This window comes from Dipodomys ordii, unplaced genomic scaffold (genome assembly GCF_000151885.1).
Source record: "Dipodomys ordii isolate 6190 unplaced genomic scaffold, Dord_2.0 Scaffold193, whole genome shotgun sequence".
In the NCBI taxonomy this organism is placed as follows: Eukaryota; Metazoa; Chordata; class Mammalia; order Rodentia; family Heteromyidae; genus Dipodomys; species Dipodomys ordii.
Window position 1 is genome coordinate 785,793 of NW_012267409.1, and position 7,736 is coordinate 793,528.

Genomic DNA, 7,736 nt, shown 5'->3' on the forward strand with positions numbered 1-7,736 from the left:
GCTCTACCACTTGAGCTACAGCGCCACTTCCGGTTTTCTGGTGGTTTATTGGAGATAGGAGTCTCACGGTCTTTCCTGCCCGGGCTGGCTTTGAACTGCGATCCTCAGAGCTCAGCCTCCTGAGTAGCTAGGATAACAGGCGTTAGCCACCAGCGCCCGGCCCATGAGAGATTCTTATGTCCAATTAGAAGTGGTGCTGTGGCTCAAGTGGTAGAGCGCTAGCCTTGACCTGAAGAGTTCAGGGACAGCACCCAGGCCCAGAGTTCAAACCCCATGACTGACCAAAAAATAGTAAGTCACTGAATCACATGAATTTGGAAATATTCATCTTCCTTAAACCTCACACAAAACCTCAAAACCTCACATCTCAGTCCTTATCATCAGTCAGTTAACAGTAAACTTCTTTTTGCTGACTTAACAAGATGTGATGCATACCTCAATTACATCATGCAGTGCAAAAGTTGTTAACACTGCAGTGTGTGTGTGTGTGTGTTATGTGCCACTACTGGGCTTGAATTCAGGGCTCAGGGTCTTGTGCTCTTGCTTAGTGCTTTTCCCCGCTGAAGGCTAGCACTCTACAACTTGAGCCACACTTCTACTTGTTTTTCATGTTGTTGACTTTCTGTTTTACTTTGTTCATGCTGGTTAGTTGAAGTAAGAATTTCTCCAAATTGTGTGTTGAAGCTGGCTTCAAACCAAGATCCTCAGATCTCAGCCTACGAGTAGCTAGGATTATAGGTGTGAGACACTGATCTCTGGTAAACACTATTTTTAAAGTACTTGGATGACTTCCAAAATCTTTTGGATGCTTATTTTGCTACTGCTTCCTGTATAGCTCAGTCCTAAATAAAAAACAAATACAATCAAGCATCTTAACATTTTAAAATATTCATTTTATGCTGAAATAAGGATACAGGCTGACCCATTGTAACAATGAAATATACAGGACACTATGTTGAAAACGAACTTGACAACTTGAGGGAAGAGTTGGGGAGATGGGGAAGGAAGGGATGGTAGGGGAAAAACAAAGGAGGAATTAACAAAGCTCAATAGGAAATGTAGTCACTACCTTACTCATATAACTGTAATCCCTCTGTAAAGTATTTTTTAAGTATATATGCTAAAAAAATTTTAATATTCATTTTTTAACAGGGAGGGGTAGGCAACTTAATGTCCTAGAACTAGATGGACAGCAATTACTAATGAAAATATTTTTATATACTACTAAAGAGAATATACAAGGAGAACTGACCATAAAATGCTTACGAAGATAAAGAGGGAAAGTTACCAAGAGATGGACTTCGATGTAAAGGATTACTTACACATTTTATATACACTCATATGCACAGTAAAGACTTAACAGAAAATGGTAGCAGTTGTTCTGTGACTGAACCTATACGCTAGCTTGCTGTACTTTATCATTCCCTGCTATTAAGTGTAAAAGGGAGGCATGTTCAGCATCATTCATTATTACTAGAACTGCCACAGGCAAACAAGAACATATGGTCATTAGGACCTATGTTCACCCGCTCACCTAGACAGCATCATTCAAAAACAAAATGACAGCCAGGAGCTGGTGGCTCACACCTGTAATCCCAGCTACTCAGAAGGCTGAGATCTGAAAATTGCAGTTCAAAGCCAGCCAGAGGGGCAGGAAAGTCCCTGAGACTCTTATCTCCAATAAACCACTCAGAAAACTGGAAGTGGCTCTGTGGCTCAAGTGGTAGAGCTGGCTTTTAGCTGAAGAGCTGAGGGACAGCACCCAGGCCAAGAGTTCAAGACCCACAACTGACAAAAATAAAATAAAAAATAAATAAAAGCAATGGAGTATATCTCACTTTCTCTGTAGACCACTAACTTTTTCTTCAATATTTTTAAATATTCCTTTAATAGAGGATAATAAATTGAAGGTAATTTCTGATTTATAAAACCTGAAACTGGGATAACTTATCACTACTTCTACAAGTACAGTGAGAAAATGAGATGCAACTATGCATAGCAGGATTTATTAATTTAGTGTACCAATTTCAACACTGATGAATATATTTAGTTATTTATTTAATATCCTAGAATATATAAGCTGGGCACTGGTGGCTCAAGCCTGTCATTCTAGCTACTCAGGAGGCTGAGATCTGAGGATCACAGCTCAAAGCTAGCCCGGGCAGGAAAGTCCATGAGATTCTTATCTCCAATAGAAAACTGGAAGTGGTCCTGTGGCTCAAGCGGTAGAGCACTTGCCTTGAGCTGAAGAGCTCAGGGACAGTACCCAAGCCCGAAGTTCAAGCCCCATGCCCCGACACCCCCCCCCACCAAAAAAAAGAATATATATAATATGTATATACATAGCGTGGGGATGGGGGAGCACTATACTAGGGATTGAACACAAGGCCTTGGACTTGCTCTACCCCCATTCCTGGTTTTTTGAGACAGTCTTGTTATGCAGCTGGCCTCAAATTCTCAGACTCCCGGCCTCTACCTCACAAGTGCCGAGATTACAAGAAAGCCCATGATGGGCTGGGAAGGTGGCTCAGTGGTAGAGCACCTGCCTTGCATGCATGAGGCCCTGGGTTCGATTCCTCAGCACCACATAAGCAAAAAGAAAAAAGCCGGAAATGGTGCTGAGCTGAGGGACAGCGCCCAAGCCCAGAGTTCAGGCCCCACAACCGGACCCAAAAAAAAAAAAAAAAAACAAGAATGCCCATGACACCCAGTAGCATAATTATTAATTTTTTTCTAGAGCTCTAAGACAAAGTTGAAAATGCTGATATTTGCTGAACCAGCTGAAGTCCACTTTATAAAGTGAACTCACTTCTTAAGTGACACTATTATTTAGATACTGACTAAAATATGACCATATTTCTATTTTAATTACATTTGCTACTACTTAACTGGTAGTACTCATATACCACAGTAGCAAAAGCTACTGTATGAAGTCATTTAACAAGACAAATATTCCTGTGCACTTTTTACATATAATTTTTATTATGGCAGTTCATAATTTGCTTGATTGTACTTAGTATACAGGCCTTGAAATCTAAAGTATACATTGCTAACTCCTTTTTCACACCATCCCAATTCCCTAGAGAGACAGTTACCTTTAACAACCCAGTGAGAAGTGACTCTAACCTAATTCACATAACCAGAGTAAATTTAGACACTATTCCTAGCTTCACCTTTGTTCGAGCCCACATAATTAACAACATTCTCATGCCTTGATCCTATACCTCTAAGGTACTGAGCTCCAGGGGGCAAAGCACAGAATATAACCAGTAGCTTTAAAGGTGTTTCTTTAAACAACAGTAAAATCAGGGAAAGTGACAGCTCAAGATTCCAATGTTCTTTAGAGAGCTGCGAGAATTATTTTCTGAAAACATTCCCTGTTCTCACTTTCATTATTCATAAGCCTACTTCCAGCAACATTGTGTGACAGTAATATAAGTGTTAAATTTTTGTGTAATATTCTGTTAAACTTCAAGAGGTTTAAGAGGATTCCTTCAAAACCCTCTTTCATTTGCTCAATTCTCTTCTCAAGCATATTAGACTCCATTAACAGCCAATCATGTAAGCTGAGCTGCAAGTGACCTGAGAGTTACCATAGCAACAGCTGCTTTCTGAAATACGTGTTATGCATGTTAAAAGCTCTCACAGAGAGGATACCACATCTATCAATTAGCAACCAAAGCTCAACACCACACATTATCCAAATGAAACAAAAACGACCTTAATAGAGCAACAGCTTCTTAACAAAAGGGATGTTTAGAATTCATGACTCCCAACTGTTTCATGGTTTATAAATTTCAAAAAGAAGTAACATGTAATAGTTGAATACTATGCTTACTAATGGACACACAGAATTGATATAGTAAAGAACCAGGATTATTTCCATCAATGGAACGTTGAAGATTGTAATGACTATACAGCCAAATTGTCAACTAAACATATTAATGAAAAAGTTGGTCTAAAGTAATTTGCCAAAATATCTCTCAATGTACAGTATGTTGTGTGTACGTACTTCATAAGTATATGAACATATACTTATGATACATCATAGTAGGAGAAAGTATACAAGCAATTTAGACAAAAGAGATGTGACCATTCTTTTGGTAATTCATTGGGGATGACACCTCTTCCCACAAAACTCCTCTTAAAAACAGCTCGCAAGGCTTTGCCAGCAAGGTCATCCAAACAGCATTACAGTAACATCAAAGTTGATAAATTAAATAAAGACAATACTGAGAGTGTGACGTAAGAATTATCACTCTGTGGAGATGACTGACGTCATAGGGAAGGGGTGGAAAGTTTAGGACACTCTAGGCTTTTTAGTTTTGTGTACTCTCTTCCATTTTCTTAGTTTTCTAAGGCAGACTCCTGCTGTGTGACCCCTGCTGCCTTACACTCTGCCTGGTAGCACAACCAGCCTCAAACTTCCACCCTCTTGCCTCAGCTTGGCAAGGCCTGGGATTACAGGTATGAACTACCATGCCAGGCTCAATGCTTTGGAAAAATAATAAATAAATACAATGAAAACCTATTTTAAAATCTCTTAAGAACCTTTTTAAAATAGTAATTTTGAAACCATCTGATGTGTGTTAAATAAGATTCTCTGGAAAGCAGAGTAAGCCAAGACAGTTAAAAATGTAAGAAACTTATCATGAAAAATGCTTTTGGAAGAATGAAGAAAGAAAAGGCAAGAGAGAAAGCCTTCAGGCTATGATGTCCAACTGTCAACTGTGAAAGCAGAAAAGAGAAGGACAGGGAATTAAAAGCAGGAGCAGCCTCAGACCAGTACAATTCCGTTCTGATATCCTGAAAGAGTTCAACTACCAAGACTGCACTAAGTCCCATGTTGAGCAGAAATAGATATTCCTTAGTATCCTCAAGTGCTTAGTTACTGAGGGAGAGCAGCTCAGAGAATGTGGCCGTGACTCAATGGTGCAGTAAATCCCCAAGGCTCTCTGTAGCTGGAGGCTATCAGCTAACAACATTCTGGAAGGCAGAATTCTTTTAAGGGAGATCAAAGAAGAGCATCTCCAAAGCTGTCATAGATAGAATAGAATACACTGCAGCCATTAAAAATACCAGGGAAGCCAAGCCAGCCCTGGTGGCTCACACCTGTCATCCTAGCTACTCAAAAGGCTGAGATCTGAGGATCGAGGTTCAAAGCCAGCCTAAGCAGGAGAGTCCGAGAGAGTCTTATCTCTAAAGAATCACCAGAAAACCGGAAGTGGCGCTGTGGCTCAAGTGGTAGAGCGCTTTCCTTGAGCTGAAGAGCTAAGGGACAGCGCCCAGGCCAAGTTCAATTCCTATGACCACCCCCCCCCCAAAAAAAACCCACAGGAAAGAAGATATCATCCATGCAGTATTTATTTGTTTGAAAGGGGGCTTTACTATATTCCATAGACTGATCTTGAACATGTAATCCTGCCTCAGCCTTCAGAAGAGATAAGGATTGAAACTACTGGCATGTAGTACCATGCCCAGCTTATACTTCTAAATAAAAAACTAGAAAGTTTTTCTAGTGGCAATCTACAAACACTGAAGCTTTGTGTTTTCACCCCACCTTAACTATACTACCTGTTTTTGGCTTTACTAATTTTAGTTTTAGTTTTATTTATTACACGTCTTTAGAAATGTTTGGACTAAGCTACAATCTAAAGAGTTCCCAAACCATCAAAACTCACAAAAAGGAACCTTATTACTATTACTATTGTGTTTAAGTATTTGATTAAAAAAAAAAAGAGCTTTCCATGAAAAAGATGACCAAGTGTTTGAAGCTTGAGACTACAAAACACATTTTCTATCTCAAAATAAGTCTAAAAATTTTAACAATGTTTAATCTTTGGTAAATGAAATTTTTCTTGTTTGAATTCTCTGTACTTTTCACAATTAACATTACCAGACTGTGGTAACAATATAATTTTAAAAATCTTTTTAAGACTTTCATGTTTAGAAAGAGGGAAGGGGGCACCCTGAACTAACAAATTGACTCCTTACAACTTCAGAACTACTTTTAGTACAAGAACAGCTGTGTCCTGGTGGCTCATGCCTGTAATCCTAGCTACTCAGGTGGCTGAAATCTGAGGACCATGGTTCAAAGCCAGACTGGGCAGAAAAGTCCCTGTGAGACTCTTATCTCCAATTAACCACTCAAAAACTGGAAGTGGTGTTGTAACTCAGTGGTAGAGCACTAGCCTAGAGCAAAACAGCTCAGGGGCAGCGCCCAGACCCATAGTTCAAGCCCTATTACGAAAAGAGAAAACAAAACAAAAGAATATCAGTAGTAGATCACTTGAGATTTTGGGTATGATCCCCAGAACAGCAAAAAATAATAATAGTAATTTGGCTTCTTATGAGCTAGTAGCAAACTCACATTTACAAATCTTAATATTCATTTCAAAGTAAGCTCTACCTGTTATGACACAGGCATGCATTTGATTATTCTGGATGCATCCTTGATAATTATGACACTGATTAGTAGCATACAAATAACAGAAGTTTATCATATACTTTTCAGGAAATTTTCCATGATTTCAATATATAATTTCCAGTCGTTTTTAGTGAAATTATTCACCAGCATTCATTCATTCATCCACCCTCCCTTCCCTTCTGTTCCTCTTTCCACCCCCTCCGCCCCCCACCCCCATCTCCCTCTCCAAGTTACCCCCTGTCTTTGTTTCCATTGTGGGACTTGAACTCAGAGCCTAGATGCTGTCTCTGAGCTTTTGTCCTCAAGTCTAATGCTCTATCATTTGAGCTTTTTGGTGGCTAATTAGATATGTTTCATGGACTTTCCTGCCCAGGCTGGCTTCAAACAGTGATCTACAGATCTCAGCCTGCTGAGTAGCTAGGATTACAGGTGTAAGGCACTGGCACTCAGCTCAAGCATTTCTATTTTTATAGAATGATCATCCAATATTAGCATCAACTATAAAAACACACATATATCATTGCACATAACTCCTTTGGTTTTCCCAATCCTACAGCCAAGAAAGCTTCTAGCATTCCCATTTAGTAAATGCAGAATTTGATGGAAGAAGCCAAGGTCACTAAGTGAATCAGTAGAGATGCCAGGAAAACTGCTGATTCATAATTAAGTGATTTTAAATTAGGCTGGTAAGGTTCCTACAGAACTTATGGATCCAAATAGGATCCTATTTTACTAGAATAAAATTACAATTACTTTAAGGCATTTAAACCAGTGGTTCACATCTAGAATCTTAGCTAAGTGGAAAGCTGAGATCCAGAGGATCAGGTACACAGTCAATCTTGGGGAAAACGTCTACACTCTAAATCTAGTCAACAAAAATTAGGGCTGGAAGTGTGGCTCAACAGGCAGAGCACAAGCAACCAAGCAAGGTAAGCAATATGCCTAGCCCTTAGTTCAAAACGTTAGTGAAAGGGGGGAAGGAGGGGTAAATACACCTACAATTTAAATAAAATACAATTTAAATAAAACAGATATAAAGGTGGGTAACAGTGGCTCATGCCTGCAATCCTAACTAATCAGGAACTGAAATCTGAGATCACAGTTTGAAGCCAGCCCAGGCAGACAATTTGAGAAATGCTTATCTCCAGTTAACCAGCAAAAAGCCAGAAATACAGGTATAGCTCAGGGCAATGAAGTAAAAAAAAAAAAAAAAAGGGCTGGGAAGGTGGCTCAGTGGTAGAGTGCTTGCCTTGCATGCCTGAGGCCCTGGGTTCCATTCCTCAGCACCACATAAGAAAAAAGAAAAAAG

General features: G+C 39.5%; 1 long non-coding RNA gene across 1 annotated transcript in view; it reads right to left on the minus strand.

Annotated features, from left to right (window-relative positions):
- LOC105999608 overlaps positions 1 to 7,736 on the minus strand; it is a 56,791-nt gene that overhangs the window by 11,697 nt on the left and 37,358 nt on the right. The window lies entirely within an intron of this gene.